Raw genomic sequence first — 20,632 nt, forward strand, 5'->3', positions numbered from 1 at the left:
CCTTTAATCAAGCATTACTGTTTTACTGATAGGTCCAAATTTAGTAATTACATACCTTTCTAATTATACAGAGTCATTATAATAAAATGCAGCATATATATACCACTTTAATTGCACTAAGCCATCTTTTATGTATAAACATATTCATATAAATTTACATGTAATCTCTCTTCTACTCCTTAGCCTAACCCTAAAATTATCCTTGTCTTTAAGTACTGTAAATATAGTTTAAATTAAATTTAAATGAAATTGGACTATGATCTTATTAAGAGAAGCTCATTACTTCATGTTTACTAAGAAAGAGTTTAAGAATTTCTAATTCTTATTACTTTGTGTAACTTTTTAAAAAGATTTTTATGATGGTATTTATTTTGTTTTTAGAAGCCAAAAACTTGGTGATGTTCCAAATTAAAGAATATTAATGTATTGAATACTTCGATAGTAATAAGTCTGATCACTTTTCCTACATTATCCACACATTCACATAAGTCGCACATTGATATAGAAATGATCTTAAAATAGCTATTCCACGTGCCTAGATAAACAGGCTTGTCTATACCCTTAAATTTACTAATGCCAATCAGATGACTAGCATTTCAAACCTGCAAAGAGCGATAATCAATATAATAATAACAGTAATAATTAATACTTAGCCTAACAAAAATGATAAATTCAATTATTTTTTAGTAATCTTTACTTCTATTGCCCTTTCCATAACATGGTCAGTTCTGAAAGCTTTAAAAATTAGTACATATTTACTCAAATATTAACCAATTACTTAAAAAATTTGCCCTCATTTACGATCACTGTATCAAATCAATCCTAACAATATTTTCGAGCTTTTTATTGGTTAATAAAACAGAAGTCATGTCACGTTATTCCTCGATAAACGACACAATCAAACAGATGTGATACCGTGTCCCCCCCAGCAGCTCTGTATCTACGAATGGGTTGGAAGAGTCAGCTTTGAACCAGGTTTTGAAAAATTTAGAATTGAGTCTACTTTTAAGCTTTTGACTAATTTTTATAATCAACCCTACCTGGCTACTCATTTTGGGATTACTAGGCCCAGCTTGACCTCTGCTCATGGCTGCCTTCTACAGCAGTCATCTGCCACCAATAACAGCCTCACCCTGTTCCAGGACCAGAGGAAGAACAGGGTTTGTTTACATTAATCTGAATCTGGTAACTCCCGGAGAAAACAAAGCAAAACAAAACACTTAAAGCCTAAAACCTCTGTCGATGAGCCCAGACCATACTATTTATGGCAATCTAAATAATAAACAATTACATTTTAAAAATAGTTGCTCTTTCAACTTTTGACCTACTGGGAGTAATAATAATATTAATGGGAATTCATCACATCTGCTTAAAAAGAAGACACAAATAAGCTTATAAAAAGATGCTCCACGTCATGCCCTTAAGGAATTGCAAACTGAAACAATGAGATGCCACTGTACATCTCTTAGAATGGCTCGAATCCAAAACACTGGCAACACCAGTGGCGGCGAAGATGTGGAGCAACAGGAAATCTCTCCTTCATTGCTGGTGGGGATGCAAAATAGTACAGCGGCTTCAGGAGGCAGTTCGGCAGCGTCTTACACAATGAAGCCTGTTCTTACCATGTGACTCAGCAATTGTGCTCCTTGGTTCTTACCCAAATGAGCTGAAATTTTACGTGCAAATGAAAACCTGCATCTGGGTGTTTATAGCAGCTTTACTCATAATCACACAAACCTGGAGGCAACCAAGGTGTCCTTCAGTAGGTGAATGTATAAACTGTGATAACCCCAAACAATGGAAATTTATTCAGCACTTTAAAGAAATGTGCTATTAGGGCATGAAAAGACATGGAGGAACATTAAAGGCATATTACCAAGTGAACGCAGTTAATCTGAACAGACTACGTACTGTGTGCTTCAACTATATGGTATTCTGGAAAAGGTAAAACTATAGAGACAGTGAAAGGATCATTGGTTGCCAGGGGTTGGGGGCAGGGAGTGATAAATGGGAGTACAGAATATTTTTAGGGGAATGAAACTATTCTGAATGATAACACATATCCACCACTAATTTAAAAATAGATGTTAACATACTTCCATATTTGCTTCATTAGCATTTTAAGTATACTTTATTGATTATGCTATTATAGTTGTCCCGTTTTTTTCTCCCCTTTATCCCCCTCAACCCTGCACCCTCCTCCCTCTAGCATTCCCCCTCCCGTAGTTCATGTCTTTGGGTTGTACATATAAGTTCTTTGGCTTCTCCATTTCCTATGCTATTCTTAACCTCCCCCTTTCTATTTTGTACCTCCCAATTATGCTTCTTATTCACTGTACCTTTTCCCCCAATTCTCCCCACTCCTACTCCCCAGCTGATAACCCTCCATGTGATCTCCATTTCTGTGATTATTTTCCTGTTCTAGTTTGTTTAGTTTTTGTTTTTGTTTTATGTTCATAGTTGTTGATAGTTGTGAGTTTGTTGTTATTTTGCTGTTTGTAGTTTTTAAAAATTTTTTATTTTAACTGTTCAAGTACAGTTTTCTGCCTTTTACTCCCACCCCAGCCCACTCCCCCAGCCCCCCCACCTCCCTCCCATTTCCACCCCCACCTTGTTTTTGTCTATGTGTCCTTTGTACTTCTTCCTGCAAACCTTTCCTTTTTCTCCTGAAATTCCCTCCCCTCTCCCCTCTGGTCATAGGTTTGATCATCTTCTTTATCTTAGATATATCCCTTGAACATTTCATTTAATAAGGGCTTGGTAATGATGAACTCCTTTAACTTGACTTTATCTGGAGAGCACTTTATCTGCCCTTCCATCCTAAATGATAGCTTTGCTGGATAGAGTCATCTTGGATGTGGGTCCTTACCTTTCATGACTTGGAATACTTCTTTCCCAACCCTTCTTGCCTGCGAGGCTTATTTTGAGAAATCAGCTGATAGTCTTATGGGAACTCCTTTGTAAATAACTCTCTCCTTTTCTCTTCCTGATTTTAAGATTGTCTCCTTCTCTTTAATCTTGGGTAATGTAATTATGATGTGTCTTGGTGTGTTCCTCCTTGGGTCCAATTTCTTTGGGTCCCTCTGAGCTTCCTGGACTTGCAAGTCTATTTCCTTTGTCAGAATGGGGAATTTTCCTTTCATTATTTTTTCAAATAAGTTTTCAATTTCTTGCTCTTCCCCTCCTCCTTCTGACACCCCTATGATTTGGATGTTGGAATGTTTAAAGTGTTCCCAGAGGTTCCTAAGCCTCTCCTCATTTTTTGAATTCTTGGTTTTTTACTTTGTTCTGGTTGAATGTTTATTTCTTCCTTCTGTTCCAACTTGTTGATTTGGTTGAATGTTTATTTCTTCCTTCTGTTCCAACTCATTGATGTGAGTCCTGGTTTCCCTTCCTTGACTGTTGGTTCCCTGTGTACTTTCCTTTATTTCACTTTGCATAGCCTTCACTTTTCCCTCTATTTTGCGACCACACTGAACCATTTCTGTTAGCACCTTGATTACCAGTGTTTTGAAATTTGCATCTGATAGGTTGTTTATCTCCTTGGTGCTTAGTTCTTTTCCTGGAATTTTGATCTATTCTTTCATTTGGGCCATAGTTTTCTGTCTCAGCACACCTGTTATGTTGTAAGGGCAGAGCCTTAGGTATTCGCCAGGGTGGAGCAACCCACGTTGCTGTACTGTGGTGCTATATGTGGGGGAGAGGTCAGAGAGGGAACAATGCTGCTTGCTTGGCTTTTGCCCGACTTTCAGTCGCTTCCCTCATGACCCACAAGCAAATTGGGCCCTTCTGGTGCTGATTCTTGGGTGGTTGGGTTTGTGTATGTTCTAGGACCCCATGGGTCTCTCCAACAAACTCTCCTGTGAGACCGGGAGTTCCTCCCACTGCTGGAACCCCCACATGTTTTTACAGCCAGAGGTTTTGAGGCTTTAGTTTCCCCACATTGGAACCCTGTGTTGCAAGTTATCTCTTTCCCCAGTTGTTCCTCTGCTTTATCAGCACTCAAATGTAGGACTGCCTGGTCTGCCAGCTGCTGCCTCACCTGCCCAGTCCACACCTTGCCACCCATTCTTTCCACCCTGGCTGCCGGTCTCTGCCCCTCCTACCTGTCTGGATGAATGTTTCTTCTTTAACTCCTTGGTTGTCAAACTTCCATACAGTTTGATTTTCTGGAAGTTTTGGTTGATTTTTGTTTTTAAATTTGTTGTTGTCCTTCTTTTGGTTGTGCAAGGAGGCAAAGCATATCTACCTATGCATCCATCTTGTTCAGAAGTCCTCATTAGCATTTTTCAAGACAAGATATGTTACATTTTTGATGGGACAAAAACTTCACTATTTTAAGGCTTATCACCGTGCATATAATCTCTACATTTTTTCTTGATTAGGTTTTTCTTGTGAAAAATCAGCAGCGCTGTTTGAAAATATCCTTCATCCTGGCCCTCACCCATTGTCCAAAGTAGTTTCTAAGATGAAATATAGACATTCAATATCCAGTTATTTCTTCAAGATCACATAACCTGAAATTGCTTTTTATTACTCTTAAAACATCATGACAATGAATACATGACTCATTGGTCCATGGCCATACAAAACTGTGGTTAGTTGGATATCTTTTGTTTTATATTTTTAAAGATTTTATTTATTTATTTTTAGAAGGGGCCAAGGGAGGGAGAAAGAGAGAGAGAAGAACATCAGTGCATAGTCACCTCTTGTCCACCCCCTACTGGGGATCAGGCCTGCAACCCAGGCATGTGCCCTGTCTGGGAATAGAACCAGCAACATTTTGGTTCACAGGCCAGCACTCAATCCAATGAGCCACACCAGCCAGGGCTGTTTCATTTATTTATTGTTCAATGTCACCTTAGCACACACATAGGCAAGCATACAAAGTATAAGGGTGAAGTTTGGCAGCACTCAGATCACACAGATTTCATTAGATTAGGGAGATGCTGTAACCCAGACATGGCAATAAAAACCTGAAGGCAGTCTCTGAGCTTACAGCATGTAACCTATCAATGTTATTTACTTAATGTCTATGAGATATAAAATAAAATACATTTTTATTTTATCAAAAATAATGTATAACAAATAAATACACATGGGCACAAATGCACATGCATTCGTTAAGTGTAAACTAGCAATAAATACAAAGTTAAATTAAATCAGCTTACTGCGAACTTTCCTGACTTTCTGAATTGCCTAGCTCTATTACTTTTAATATCTTGTTAAACCTCTAAACTAAGATTAGTATATACAACAGCAATAGCTCCCATCATGTATTAAAAGACAAAATTTCAGGTATAAATAATGTTAAAATGACCAATGTCCCTGTAGAATTTTTACCTTGGCTTTACACTTATGTAAATGGCCTGCCATTATGCTTCAGTACAGACACAGCACACGAGTGCTTCCCTGGTTAACGTAGCCTACCTTAAAGCCGGACCATGGAAATGTCCAGATGGGCTTTTATAAGCCCATAAACATAAAGGTGGGCCTGGCTTTATTGTTAGTCGTCAGCAGAGTTGCGCATGCAAGCATCAGCATGCGGGCCAGACAGGCCTCTGGCTTGCTGAAAACTGAAAGCCTGTAGCACCAGTACCATAAGGCAGCTCACCACATCTCGGGTGACCGTATCCCGATGGAATCATCAGTAATTTCTTAAAAATCAAGCAATGAATGAAAATTTGACTAAGCTAACCTTAGAAGGTAAATTTCATTAGTAATTGAATTCATATAATGGGCCTTAACCAATACTTTCTAGTGTAAAGCATGTCTAAGATTTAAATGTGAAGATAAAATTTAACTAAATTGTAGATACCTTTGGTTGAAATGACAATGGAGATATTTTATTTTTGTCTTTTTTTGGGGGGTGTATTTCAAACATACAAAAAGTTGAAAGAATGGTACAAAGAAAATCTGCATACCTTCCACCCAGATTAAACAATTGCTAACATGTTGCCATATTTATACACTCTCAATTTCTCTCTCTCTGGGTAGATAGATAGATGATAGAGATAGATAGATAGATAGATAGATAGATAGATAGATAGATAGATAGATAGATGATATAGATGTACAATTACATAATTTATTATGTTTTTGCTATGTCATTTGAAAGTAAGTTGTAGGCATAATGACAGAATGGCAGACCATCCCTAAATATTCCAGCAGGACAATCTATGAATATGGACAATCTCCTACAGAACAGCAGTACTGTTACCACACCTAAAAACTAACAGTCATTCTGTAATAGCATCTATATTCAAATTTCCTAAATTGTCCCAAGAATGTTTTTACAGCCTTGCAATCTCTTATTATGCCCTTCAGCCTCTGTCAGTCTACAAGTATCCCTGTCTACTTTTTCTCCTCAATCACCTTGACTTTTGCTGAGTCCCGAATAGCTGTCTTGTGGAATGTTCCATAATCTGAATTTGTCTGAGTTTGTCTAACTGGTCTCTTGTTGTCATTTAAGTCTTCTCCCTCCGCTATGCTTCCTGAGAACTGGAAGTTAAGTAGACAGCCTTGATTAAACACAGATTTAACATTTTGAACAAAAAATACTTGATGGGTGATATTGTATGGTTTTGCATCATATCAGGAGATACATATGGTCAGGTTGTTGCACTATTTGTGGGGCTAATTTGATCACTCAAAGTGCTGGCCACCAGATCACTCCATCATAAAGGTACATTTTCTCTTTGCAATTCATACTTAGTCTATGGATGGTACTTCATTGCCATGAAAATAGTCTTCACTAACAATCTTTCATCCATTCAGTGGATTCTAGCATCCACTGATGGTCCTTGATTGACCAAATTATTACATTTACAGTTGCAAATTGGTGGGTTTTTTTAAATGACTTTAATATTAGAAAACACATAAGTCAAGCCCCTGGCAAGAATTAGATACTTTATTATGCCTTATATTAAAACGAACACAGACAAAGCCCATAAGCATGTTTTTGTTTGTTCATTTGTTTTGCCACAGAATTGCTAGTAATAGCTTAAAATGCAAGTAATGCATGGTTCTTGTGTCTTTCTGAGAATCTGTTTTATAATTAATAATCTCCCATAAACCTCAGCTTACTTGCCCTCTATATGAGCAAAGCCTTAGTTGACTAGAAGAATAGATGCAAGTGTAGTCATAAAATCCTGAAGAAGAGGTGCAGCATTTGTGCAAAAACAGATGATCTGTATTCTCTAGTTTACAGTATTTATGAAAGTCTCCATGTTTAAATAGTCCAAAGGAATATTTAATAATTAATAAAAACTATTCATAAGGTACTCGCATACCACCTCTCTCTATCCTCAATGAAAAATCTGTAACTCATAATATGATGGATTTTTCTGAAATGTACAGAGATGAGTCAGAACCCAGAAAGCAGGCTGAAAGGTACAATGGTCGACTCCAGGCGTGACTCCAGTTGTGACTCCAGCCAAGAATCCAAATTACTCGGGGGAGGTTTGGGGAACACCTAGTTACCGTGAACTCATCCTAATCCTTTTCTAAATCTGGTTAAACTATGCTTCACATTTCCTAAAGCGTTTACGTTCATTCACAGAAGTGAAAAACACTGGGGATGTTTAAAAAGTATTAAAAGAAAAGTTAGTAAATTATAAAAGTTACATCTTTGGCATAGAAAATTAACCAGAACTATACACCCCCAAAACTTATCAGTTTAAAATCCCGTAACTAAATGAACAAATGAACAAATGCGTCATTTAACTCATGAGCAACGAACAGAGTGAAGTCATCTATGTTGCAAAATAGTGAGGGAATTTATTAGAATCGGGGAGAGGCCACCTCTGCCTGGAGGCGGTTGTCTAAAATGAAATTTAGGTTAAACATTAAACACATTTTAGCAACAATAATCACAAGGTCATTTTAACAGGAAAAAATGATACAGTTCTTTTGAAATAGAAAATGTTCTTTGTTAAAAAATAAAAATACCAAAACTAATAGGAAAGGCATCCATTAAGAAGCTTAATTCTAATAATCAACCAGTATGGTTAACAAACTATTGGACATATCTGTAGAAGAATAATGCTTATATAAGTTAAAAATAAGAAAATCCAACTTCTTAGCACACCTTCACTTAAAGGAGAAGTAAGATAGAGGGGTGGAAAGGTGGGGACCACACAGGGGCAGGGGAGAGGCACATTTCTCCCAAATACAACGGGGAGCCAAAGGGTGCTCTTGAGCATGGTGACAATGTGAAGAAGGCGCTGTTGGGAGATGACTGGCTACAAGTCTCTGAGAAACAATGATGGCTAATTTGGTGACATTCAATATGTGCCAGGCTTGGTGCAGGCTCAGGGGACAGTCTTTCTCTAAGCCTCAGAGCCACCCTGCAATGTGGACATTGTCCCTGTTTTACAAATGAGGGACAGGCTCCGAGAGCATGTCTTTCACCCAAGACTACGCTGCTGGCACGTTATGGAACTAAGATTCAAAACAAGTGCGTTGACTCTGAGGCTGGTGTTCCTTTCTCCACTCCAGGCAGTGGCCATGAAGAAAGCACCTGCCCTAGGGAGCAACCGTAGAAGCCCTGCCTTCTGTGCAGAGGAGAGTGCTGCGGAGCTCAGGACCGGGGACCAGAGGGCTCCTGACTTTCCAGCGACAGTGGTGCAACAGGGGGTCCTCCGCCCCTTGCCCCATCCCTTACCACTCTACTAGCTGTGTGACCTCAGAAAAGTCACCTTACCTTCACTCTAAACCTCTAAAAGTCTTGGCAAAAGAATAATGAAATAGGACACAGGATATGAGTAGCCTATGTAAGATGGGACTTTCAGGGTGAGATATTTGGCTCTGATCCTCAAATGCGTCATTTAACACTTTTTCTGTTCCCATTTCCTTCTTGCCTAGCCAATTACCATCATCACCATTGGAAGCCTATTAGCCAACTACCATTGTCACTAGAAGCAGGGATGGGGCAGATACACAAAAGGGAAAGAATTGAGAAGGGGTACAGATTGGTGAGGATGTTAATAATGTCTTCTGGGTTCAGAATATATAAAGAATATCATTTTAGAGGTTCTTTCAGGAATGGAGTTAGGGTTAGTGGCCATTTTTGGGTTCAGTTGCAAAATCATGTCCCTGGCAATTCTCAAACTCAACTTGTGCATACAAATCACGTGGAGATCTTATTTTTAAAAGATTCTGATTTTGTAGGTCTGAGGAAGAGCCTGGGATACTCCCAGCTAGGGCCGATGCTGCTGATCCACATCCACACTTGGAGTAGCCACAAGTCAGACTCCTGTAAAAGACGAACCTCTGTAAATGGCTTCAGGAAGTGTTGGTGTGGAACATATGTGAAGAACTAAATAAAAGGCATTTGGATAAATGATATACTTAAATTATATTTTTAAATATTTTATTTATTTATTTTTAGCGGGGGGAGAGAGAAAGAAAGAAAGGGAAACAGTGTGGTTGTCTCTTGAGCGCCCCCTACTGGGGACCTGGCCTGCAACCCAAGCACGTGCCCTGATTGGGAATCGAACTAGCGACCTTTTGGTTTGCAGGCCAGCACTCAATCCACTGAGCCACACCAGTCAGGGCTACTTTGATATTAATTAAATTAATTAACTTATTGAACACCTACCAAATACCTGACATACATGATAGAGGAAAAAGAGACTTGGTCTTGAGAATTAGCCTAAATTTCAGAGGATGAAATCAAAGAATCAAAATGTTCAGCTACTAAGCAACAAAGTAAACTAGGCACAGGGAGGAGGAGAGTCAGGCGTGAGTCCATCCCTGGAATCTCAGGAATTCCTTTCACTTCATGACCTCAGGCGTAAGGAATAGTGGAGCTGCTGCCCCTGCCAGGGATCCAGATGGACCTCAGCCAGGATGACAGGAACAGAGCAGGCAAACCCTCTGCCACAGAGGCACTCCCCTGTCCCCTCAGTGAACCAGCCCCTCCCTGGCTCCCAGCCAGCCACATGGCCATACTCCAGTGCCCAGGGGGGCCTGTTGCTTTCCCTGCCTGACTAATGGAGTGACTAGCCAATAACCCTTCACCTTGAGATCCCCTCCCCACATCACCCAGAGCCACTGAAGTCTCCATCCAAAACTGAGAAACCATGGCAGTCTCAAAGCTTTCCTGCTGGCAGGGGAGGCCACTGGTGGTGGGACAAAAGAGGAAAGATTCCTCCAAGTTCGGGCCCTACAATGGGCAGCAGTGTGGGCAGAGCCAAGAGTGGGACACCGAACACGTGTGGGTTTGAACCCTGACAAGTGCTCCCATTACAAAACAAGACTAAAAACACCCACCACCCCTGTTTTGTGAGAATAAAAATGAGATTGTTTATGAAAACTATCTGGAATTGGGCATGTTTGCTCTTCTTCCCTGCTGCCCTGATAAAGACCAAAGTCTTCATCACAGCCCAAATGGCCTCACTGAGCTACCTGCCCCCTTCTCTACACCTGTGGCACCCCACTTGCCCCTAGTCTCCTCACACTGACTGTCTGTGGTCACCTAAACCCTGTGCCGGGCTCGCATCGGCGGGCCTCTGCTCCACGATGTGCCTCCCGTGCAGCAGAGCTGCCCCTGGCCCCAGCCTATGTGGCAAATTCATACGCCTCTTGTTTGGCCACATGGCAATGTCTTCTTCACAAAGCCTGTTCCATCCTAACGTGTCCTTAGAAAAGCAGCCCCTCCCTCCTTCCAGGAGGGAGGCTGTACCAGGTTCTCACACCTGCCCTGGACACCCACACTCTTGGGCAGGAGTCAGCAAACTGAGGCCCCGCAGGGCCACATCCAACTGGCCACCCGATTTTGTAAATAAAGTTTTCTTAGATCACAGCCAGACTCATTGGCTATTATATTGTCTTGGCTGTTTTCACGCTAGAATGACAGAGTTGTATAGTTATGACAGAGATCGTGTGGTTCATAAAGCCCCAAAATATTTACCATCTGGCCCTTTGCCAAAAAAAAAATTGCCAGCTGCCTTCTCTAGTACACACTTGTCTCTCCTCACTAGACTGTTACCTGTCTCTATATTCCTAGCACGTCGCACACCACCTGGAACAAAGCAGGGATCCAGTAAATGTTTGAGGAGTGAAAGACCTTACATGCAAAGAAATGAAGGTGTGTCTCTTCTGTCCTCCTTATCCCTAAGTGGAGTGAGGACCCTCTGTGAGGCCTGAATTTGGAGGCACAGGGTTCGTTTGATTGAGATGAGGTTTCCTGGATCCCAATAAGTGTATCAGAATGAAATGGTGAAATAAAATAGCTTATCTGGATCATGAAAAGCTCAGTTGCATGCAAGAGATTCCCTATCTCTACACGGTGCTTCTGAGGGTGGCTCCTAGAACACCCCAGAACTGCGATACCGACGCCACGGGCAGGAGAACTAGGAAACCAAGCAGAAGTTGTGTGCATCTGCTTCTGTCTGAGGAAGATGCAGAGGAAGATGCTGAGGAAGAGCTCTGCAGTCCGATTTTGTACAGAGGGAAAACAAGTGCTCAAATTAGTCTCTCGTGAAGTGAGAAAGGCTTCATTCATTAAATTGGCTGGGGCTTTTTAATATCTATTTTTGTGGAGGGTCATCACTGGGCCTTTCTTCCAGTAGAGAGCATCTCTTACCCTACAGCCACCTAACTTCGTCGGCCTTCATTTCTCTGGAGCAGTAAGGGTTGTTTCATGGTGCTCTAGAGAGAGCCCTGGGCTGGGCCGGGGACGCTGTGTTCCCAGTTCTGCCACCAACTGATAAGTACCAGTGGGTCCAGAGAAGTGGAAGTGCAGGCTAAACCAAGTGAAATCTAAGCCTTCTGCTAGTTCAGATTTCTGCAAATCTAATTTATTCGTCTTTTGTCTTTGCAAGTAGAAGATTTCCTTCTCATGTATGGAACGAAGGTTCCGGGGTCTCAGTGCAGAGAGGCTGGTATGCTGTGTCTACTGTTTGTGTCTTCCTTGCACCCCTGTCTGCTCTCTGTAACAGACCCCGATCCCCAAGCCATACAGATAGATACATGACCCAGGCCTGCGGGATCTCTCTGTGGTTACAGCTGTAAGAACTGGAGCCTGCAGCTGTAATGGCTGTGAGCCCCAAAGGCACGGAGTGCCAGTCTGAGAGGAGCTGTCATGCAGACGGAAGAAGAGAGATAGCAAGCAAAGACCCAGGGTCTGCTGCCCTCAGGCCAGCTCAGTGGTTGCCTCAGCCAATAAACCCCCTCTCTGCTGAAGACAGCACCCAGGGCGACCTCAGCAGCACCTGGAAGAGACCGACCTTTTCACAGCACTTCAAGCAGTTGTCCACTGCTTGGGTCCAAAATAGCAGCCTTCCCAATGCCACCCAGATTGTTCTCTCTAGGAGAGTCTTGTCTGGGAGCTCACGTCTTTACTAGGCCGTGTTGCATGATGGTCACCCAGGCCAACCCTGGATCAGGTGGGAGTAAATCCTGTTTCTGTCACTTGCTAGTTATCTAACGCTGAGCAAGTGACTGCAGCTCTCAGTGCCTCTGTTTTCTCACCTGCAAAATGGGGACAATCACAGCACCTAACTCACAGGATTGATCATATGTGAAGTGCTAGTCTGTGAAATGAGCTATGTAAGTTGTAGTTGTCAGAAAAAAACCCTGTTTTTATAGGTTTTTTTTAATTATGAGAGCCAGGGGCGGTGAAATGTTTGAAACCTGGACAAGGGGAATGTCAGTTAGTCACTCTGTTGGTTGCACCCAGAGACAGCCATTCCGCACCATATCGTCACGTGGGGTCACAAACGATCTGGGCAGAATCACACAACTGTGAGTTTGCAGGTGACGGAGCCACTCTGGGGCCTAGGACTGCAGGGAAGTAAAAATGTATGTTCCTACACCCTAAAATATTCTCTGCAGCGGGGGGAGCTGATGTGTGCTGAGGGGGCTGTTGTGGCCGTTGACCTCTCTGCCCCAGTCGAGGAAGTTTAGGCCACTGACTGAAACATGGTCTCCTTTCGTGACGCTCCCGTCATGGGAGTGCGTTCATGGTAAACAATTATGTTTAACTTTTTTGTCCCAGCTCCCAGCCGGATAGAACCACTTCACATATATTTTTGTTTATTGCTTTACCTTGAGTCATTTATAGGAATTTAGCACACAGGCACCATTTCCTGTTCAGACCAGGCAGATGTTCTTAAGGGAAGTGGTGCAGGTTAGCTTTTCCAGCCCCTGCTGCCTTCCCCGTCGACCCCAGGATGGCCAACCAGTCCTGGTTGATCCCGAAGTGGCCTGAACGCATCCCGTGGAGCTGGGTTACCAGGTGGAGCGTGCAGAGGCAGCTGTACTTCCTTCCCCACCTTCCCTGCCCCCACCTTCCTTTCTGTTCTGTACTTTTATGAAGGTACCTCACAGAGAATAATTTAACTATGTTTGCACAGCAATGTCTCACCAATGATCGCTGATCCTCCCAAGCCGCTCTGAAAGTAAGTAGTGTCAGATTTCGTTTACATTTTACAGATGAGGAAACTGGCTCTCAGGAGTTAGGGGGCATGCCCTCTGGCCCGCATCTGTGCTAACACGGGCTGTCAGAGTCCTTGGGCAGATGTGTTCCAGATGTGGACCTGTTGATCCCCCTGCCTCCTGGCACCTCTCCCAGCTGGAAATCAGCTTCCCCAGCCTGGCTCAGGGTGGGGCCCAGCATTCTCTGGCCCCCACATCCTAGCTGCTGGCTGAGCACAGGCCAGAAGGACCTGCCACGGCCACGGGGCTTGTGGCACAGTGGGAGGTCACATCTACGGGGACAACTTTAATGACTCTGGCAAGGGCACGCCTTTGGCATCTCTGGGGATGGAAAAAGAGTGATCTGTCTCAAGCCCGACAGGGTGGAGGGAGGTGGGGGCGGCAAACCGCTGCAGCTGCAGCATCCTGGCAGTGATGACCTCCCCCTGACCAGAAAGCTGTGGCCATTTCAGACCAACAGTTCCTGGGGGTTCCCCACTGGGGTGTGGGAGCTGAGAAGCCCAGGAGGAAATGTGGGGGCAGTCAGAAGACTCAGGGAAGGGTCTTCTAGTTCCATTAGCGAGGAAGACAAGCAAGAGGAAATAAGATACACAGTCTCAGGAACATTCTGTGGAGACAAGAGCCCAGCTTGACAGCTCTGCCTTGAGGACATGAAGAACACAAGGGTGGTGTGTGCTACAGGAAACCACTTGGCATGTGAACCTGCCACAACAGAATCCTTCTGGCCACCACGCCATGAGAGTCTGTTTCGGATGTGCTGTGGGTTCTGCTGGCAGCAGGTTAGACAAAAACATCAACAAACCTTATCCTCGCTTGAGTTGCCCCTATGAGAGCTGATGTTGGGTTGTCTAATTGCCCTCTGACAGGTGGTCAAAGGGAGGAGAGCATCTCTAATGTGTAGTGTCCTAGAGCCCAGACTTTATTTCTGTTGACCTCCTTGTCCTCATGTACTGATACTAGTAAGCAGTTCTGTGGCCACAGGCAAGTCCTCAGTTTCCTGCTCTGTGAACTGGGTATAATGTCTTCTCCATCCCTCTCATATGATGTCACATTTGTGGAGAACAAATGTGATCGTGGATGAGAAAAAGCTTTGTAGAAGGCCAAGCACTACATGAAATTAGTTATTAGCCACAACCACATGGTGTCTGCAAGGCAGGCTCACGCTGGAAGCCTTCAGCCGCCCCTGGTTTGAAGTCTCCTTCCTCTGTCTTCTGTCCAAATAGTCACTGTCCTCTAGGTACGGGTTGTGGTAAGGTGACGCGGAGGGCCACACCACCAGCACCATCCTCAGGAATACTTTCCACCTTCCTTGGTGACTCAGACTCCCTTTTACTTCCCCAGTGAGCCGCCTTCCTTCCCAGCTTCATGCTGCGCCCTTAGCCTTCCCAACTGCCCTCCTCCTGACCCTTGAATCTCCTCTGCTCTTCAGCACTGTCCCTCCCTACCCCTGACCCCTTTGCCCTCAGCCAGCCTGGACTCAACAACCTGTTACCACAGTGCCTACTGACAGGCTACAAACTCCGCCTCCCTTCTTCTAAAGCCAAGGTTCAAATCCTGGCCCTCTCAACACTTGCTGCTGAAGGGTTCACCTACTCCCTTGGTTTCAAATACTATTTCAGAGCAATTATTTTTCAAATCTTCAGCTATAACCTACGCTCTGCTGTTAACATTTAGAGAGTATGTGTGTTTTTTAAAGGTCGGCTCTATAGTGTTTTGTAACCTGATGCATTTCTTCGCATTTCAAAGTAGTTTCCATACTAGCCCAAACACATGGAATAGCGATCTGAGAGTGAGTGCGTCTGCGCCCTTGATGTGCTACAGGTGTGCTGGTCAATGACAGGTGGGTAAGTCGGTGCTCAGCTAGGTCTTTCTTTTTTATCGGAGGACAGGCCACTCAGATCAACAAGGGCTCATTCGGTGCTCTGCATTCTGGCAGCTTCACCCGTTTCTAAAAAAGCTGTGTACTGAGCCACTCCTGAATCGACACAGTGAGACAGGACAAGTGACATTTAGAATGTGATTAAGTCATCAATCTAAAATCAAACAGGAAACCCTGTGCCCCACAGATAAAGGAAGGCTGAGGGGAAAAAAATGATCTCAGGTTCATTCGGACTGGTACAAACCCCACACAAGGGAAAACATGTACAGTTCAGTCAGGATGAGGCAAAAGAGTATGTCCTGAAATATGCATCACTTCCCAAGGTGGAGGAGAGGGGTCGGTGGAAAGCTACCTCAAACCCGTGTTCACTGGACAAGAATGCTGGACGAAGGTGGGTCCAATGTAAACAGTATGTTCCTGCCGCCCTGAGCACGCGCAGGTCCCCGGCTGATGACCAGAACTGATGCGAGGCCTCGTTTTCGTAAGCCACCACACACTCAGAGTCCGCCTCCCATATCAGGATGATCTCATTGCGGAGATGACGAGCGCTTTGGTGGCTCTGTCCTGGACACCACGAGGACCTAACGCTTTGGGGTCAGCGTGAGGACAAAACTCATTGGGTGGTTTGCGTCCACTTGGTTCTAGTTATAGCTGATGTCATTATTTTGAAAGAAAAAAGAAAAGAGCAGAAAGGCTGAAAAGAAATCAATCAAGCATGTCACCTGAGGCTACCAGGTGTGGAGGCCCTAGGTCCAGCAGGACAAGGGCTGATAGAAGCAGAGGACACCAGAGTGGTGTCCTAGCAGGACCTACACTGTGACTTGGAGCAGTCACTTCTCAGTGTCCTCAAGTTTAAAGTTAAGGGAAGAGCTCAGTTTTCCTAAACTGAATTGACCACTGACACCCTTAAAATCATAAGATGCTGAGAGAATACTTGTAGATATTGATTAGAACGGATGCACCTGAATATCAGCAGATGACAGTGGATGGTTTCACAGACCAACTAATCTCTGCAAAAAACTCCATAAAAGTTAAATTTCAATGTGTAATAATGTATGCGTAAATATGTTATAGTATAATTTTATCTCAGAAATGGCTATATTTTGCATTTTCAAGTAAATACTGTTTAATTGATAGACATTACTTTTTATAGAAGTTTTAGGTTTACAGAAAATTGAGCAGCAAATACAGTTCCCCACATACTCACCCTGCCCTCCCCTGCCACAATTTTCCCCCATAACTATTTTGCATTTAGTGTGGTGTTTTTAAAAGAAAAAAATATTATTAGCATTGATATTTTTTCCAACATGTGTGACACTAATACTGCTTGGAAGACAGTTTGAGAAAAATCTGGGATACAGGCTCTTCAAGGTCCCTTTTGGCAGCTCTAAAAACAGAATGAGAGCTTTTCCACTGCCCAGGGCTTTCCATTTGAGAATAGATATAGGAAAGGGAGAAAGCTAAAAAAAAACCCCAAAAACAAACCTTATGAAACAGCTTATTAAACGACCAATAACATGTCATTTGTCTCAAAGTGCGTTCCTTCCCTTTTCAGCCAAATAATAATCCTCTGAATCACAAGGAAGCCAAAGCACAAGGCAACCTGGCCCATACCATAGTCCTGCAACTAATTTCGGAGAAAAAAGTGCAGACTTCCTGATTTACAGCCGCAGGCTCTCGGCACCAGCCGCACAGCTCGCCAGGGAGTGAGCACAGGTGGACTGAGCTTGCGCACTGCTAGGAGACTGAATCCAGGCGACCTGACTCAAGGCTCCAAGGGGTAGCCTTAGGACCGAAGGCAGGAAGTTCTTCTTAAGAGAACTGGGAGGCCACCCTGATAAACTCAATTCCCTCCATGAAGGAACTGATTGGAAATGAGATGTATTCAAGAAGAGCTTGAATAAATTCAGGAAAATCTGTGAAAGGTGAAGGAAAATCCCCAACCTCCTGACACGCTGTCATGGACAAGCCTGCCTTTTCAGAGCCTGTTTCAGAGAGAAACTGCTGGAGACACTTAGACTAGCCCGGATCCAGCCTGGAGCACGTAAGTCTCTTTTTATTAAAGCAATTTAAAAGTATTAAGAACGAGCCCTGGCTGGTGTGGCTCAGTGGATTGCGTGTCAGCCTGAAAACCATAGAGTCACTGGTTCGATTCCCAGTCAGGGCACATGCCTGGGCTTCACACCAGGACCTCAGTAGGAGACATGTGAGAGGCAACCACACACTGATGTTTCTCTCCCTCACTTTCTCCCTCCCTTCTCCCTCTACAACTAAATAAATAAAATCTAAAAAAAAGTATCAAGAAAGGAATTGAAAAAATGCACCCAAAGTTACAGCAGTCTAACACTTGATTTTCTCTTTCAATTATATATATAAACTATATATAGTTTATATCACAGTGCATACACAAATTTTTTGGGGGGGTAAGGGAATGTATGATCAATTGTGATACTCTGTATAATTTATTATCAATCATCAGAACCACACAATATTGCATTATATACTACTATACTCTAATTTTGGGATAGATGTCATTTTCAGTTTTTAGGTAGTCAAAATAATATTTCAGATATATCCTTTCCTTGTATGAGAATTTGTTTATTTATTTTTTAATTAATTATTTATTTATTTTTAGACAGAAGGGAAGGGAGGAAGAAAGGGAGAGAAACATCAGTGAGTGGCTGCCTCTCATGTGCCCCCCACTGGGGACCTAACTCGAAACCCAGGCATATGCCCTGACTGGGAATTGAACTGGTGACCTTTTGGTTTGCAGACTGACACTCAATCCACTGAGCCACACCAGCCAGGGCCTTGTATGAGAATTTAAATTTTTTATTTCATTGGGCTAAATATTCAGAAGTAGGATTACTACGCCGTGAGAATAACCCAGTTTTTACCTTTTATTTTGAAGTCATTCTAAATTTACAAAAGAGTTGCAAGAACAGTACAAAGAGCTCCCGTACAACCTGGTGAATGACTCTTAACAAGGACAACCGTATTTAAGGGCGTTTCCCAGGCACTTGACGTAAAAACCCCAAGAAATGAAGTTCCTGGGTGTTTGTGCAGAATTCAGGTCACTCACTGGTGCAGCTGACCCACCTGGTACTCTCCAGTCTAGATGAAGGCCTAGCGAGTGCATGTCACAATAACACCCTTCCAAATCACTGTGCTCTTCACCCTAGCGTCTGAAAAACCAGATGGCTGCCCAAATTAAACCTTCCCCTATCACACACAGAACGTCTGTCTTCCGCTCCCGAATTGCTTTGTCATACATAGCCTTTCATCTGTCTCTTTTTGCTTGGGTTTCCACAGACTTCACATCATTTCTTACTCAGCTGATGGGGTCTCAGTGTGGTCCTTGTTCTCCTGCCCCATCCCCGTGCCCACTCTGGTGATAAGGTGCCCCCGCTGGTGACTCACGCATTCTGCCCACCCTGTGGAGGAGAGGCCCCCCCACCTCAGGAGCAGTGGCAGGCTGGGAAAGCGTTGCAAGAATGCTTTCTTCCAGTGTCCCTGTGCCCACTTTGTCTCTGTGTTATCTGGGCCTGGGTTTTATTTCTCTTCCTTGAAGGCAAAGGGCTTTGATACAATTTTCCCAGGATGTGGTTTCACCAAGATTTATTTTCATTTCCCCCCATCGCCCCACAGCAATCCCTTGACTAAAATCAAGGCTCCCATTGTGTTCCTATTAACCTCCCTACACCTACCCCCTCCTTCTCAGGCTTCCCCAGATCCCCAGAGTCCATGAAAGGAAAACAACTTCATATTTAGTAGGAACACAGAGGTTCCAGTGCGTAGAACCAGGCTATTATCTGGGGTGAGTCATTTGGGAGTATTTCAGCAGAGCTCAGGGGCACCTGTTAGTGACCTGCAAACTCTTCTTGATCTCCTGCTCTAAGTCCATCCCTCTTTTTTTCAAGACCCCAGGCCTTCCCCCTCCAACACAAACCGTAGGGGAGGGGGCAACAGATAGCCCCCCTTCACTGGAGACTACTTTGAAGGTTAACTGATCAAATTTGCATTTTAACTGGGGGCTTGAAATCAAAGGGAATGAGTTGCTAAAGGTGGAATTGTAGGCAACCAGACAGGTAGGGGACTGGAGGGATTCTCCTCATCCCTCCCCTCAATCATGTTCGGAAACACCCTCACCCCACTGCCACCGGGCTTTAGAGCCAATACCCAGACCGCACTCTCTGTGTGATCTGAGGATTTGAGTGTAATCATTCAGGAGCAAATCATCCTCTCCAGGAGTTCAACTTAAAATCTCATTACCACCACCCCCTTCACTCCTGCTGAACCAAAATGCCAGAAAAATTCCCTGCCTCTCATCATGGCAAACCATGTCACAGGCAAATAGACATGTCTCCATGAGACAGGGCCACCCTTTGCTGTGCCTTATCCAATGTCGTATCCCCAATGCTCTGTAGCTAACTGGTCCTTTACTTCCTTTTTTCTAATGACGGCCATTGGCAGAATTACATCTTCATAAAAATATAGAAAAACAGTTTGACTTTGGCCACAGCTGCCTTATGTTCCAACTTCAAAATCAGCTATTGCTGTTTGACAAACATAAGCATATTTAGAATCAGAATATATGACATCTGGCCTCCCTAGACCAGCGGGTCATCCAGTTTCCTCTGCCACCCACCTGTGCCCTCTCCTGGCATTCTTTCTCTTACTTCTCTCTCACTTTCAAAATGCCTTGTTTCAGCCAGACGCCAACTAATAGTAACACACACCACTTACTGAGCCCTGTGATGAGCCAGGGATGTTATCCACATTCTTTCTAATCTGCACGTATCTTGCAGATGCAAAGGCTCAGCATAACTGAAAAACTTGACTGAGGTCACATCCCTCCTTACTGGTAGTGCTGATTCAAGCCTAAGCCTTTCCCCTACATGGTGCTGTCTTCCTCAGTCATCTGGAAGGTGTTAACAAGTCAAACAGGTTGTCCATTTCCAGGAGCATTTACATGTAAGAGCAAACTCTAGCACACTGAAAAGCTTCCATTGATTTAAGGGAGGGATGGTAGTGACAGAGTTTCAAGCTCACTCCCTTTATTCCACAGTGCCACTCAGGGAATGGTGGGGCTGAACAGACCTCAGTGAGCCCTGCCTGGTTCCCTTGTGAGAGAGGTGAAATGATTTTCTCTGTGGTTGCAGAGCTAGGGAGTGGCAGGGTGCTTGCCCGGTGAGGGGGGCATTTCCCACTGGCAGGGGCACTTCCCACTGCAGGTGTGCAGGTGAGCCCCACCTGTCCCTGAATGCCCCACCCTTCCCCCAAATGCTCCAGCCCTGGCATTTCCTCCGC

The sequence above is a fragment of the Phyllostomus discolor genome, chromosome 11, assembly GCF_004126475.2.
Source record: "Phyllostomus discolor isolate MPI-MPIP mPhyDis1 chromosome 11, mPhyDis1.pri.v3, whole genome shotgun sequence".
Classification (NCBI taxonomy): domain Eukaryota; kingdom Metazoa; phylum Chordata; class Mammalia; order Chiroptera; family Phyllostomidae; genus Phyllostomus; species Phyllostomus discolor.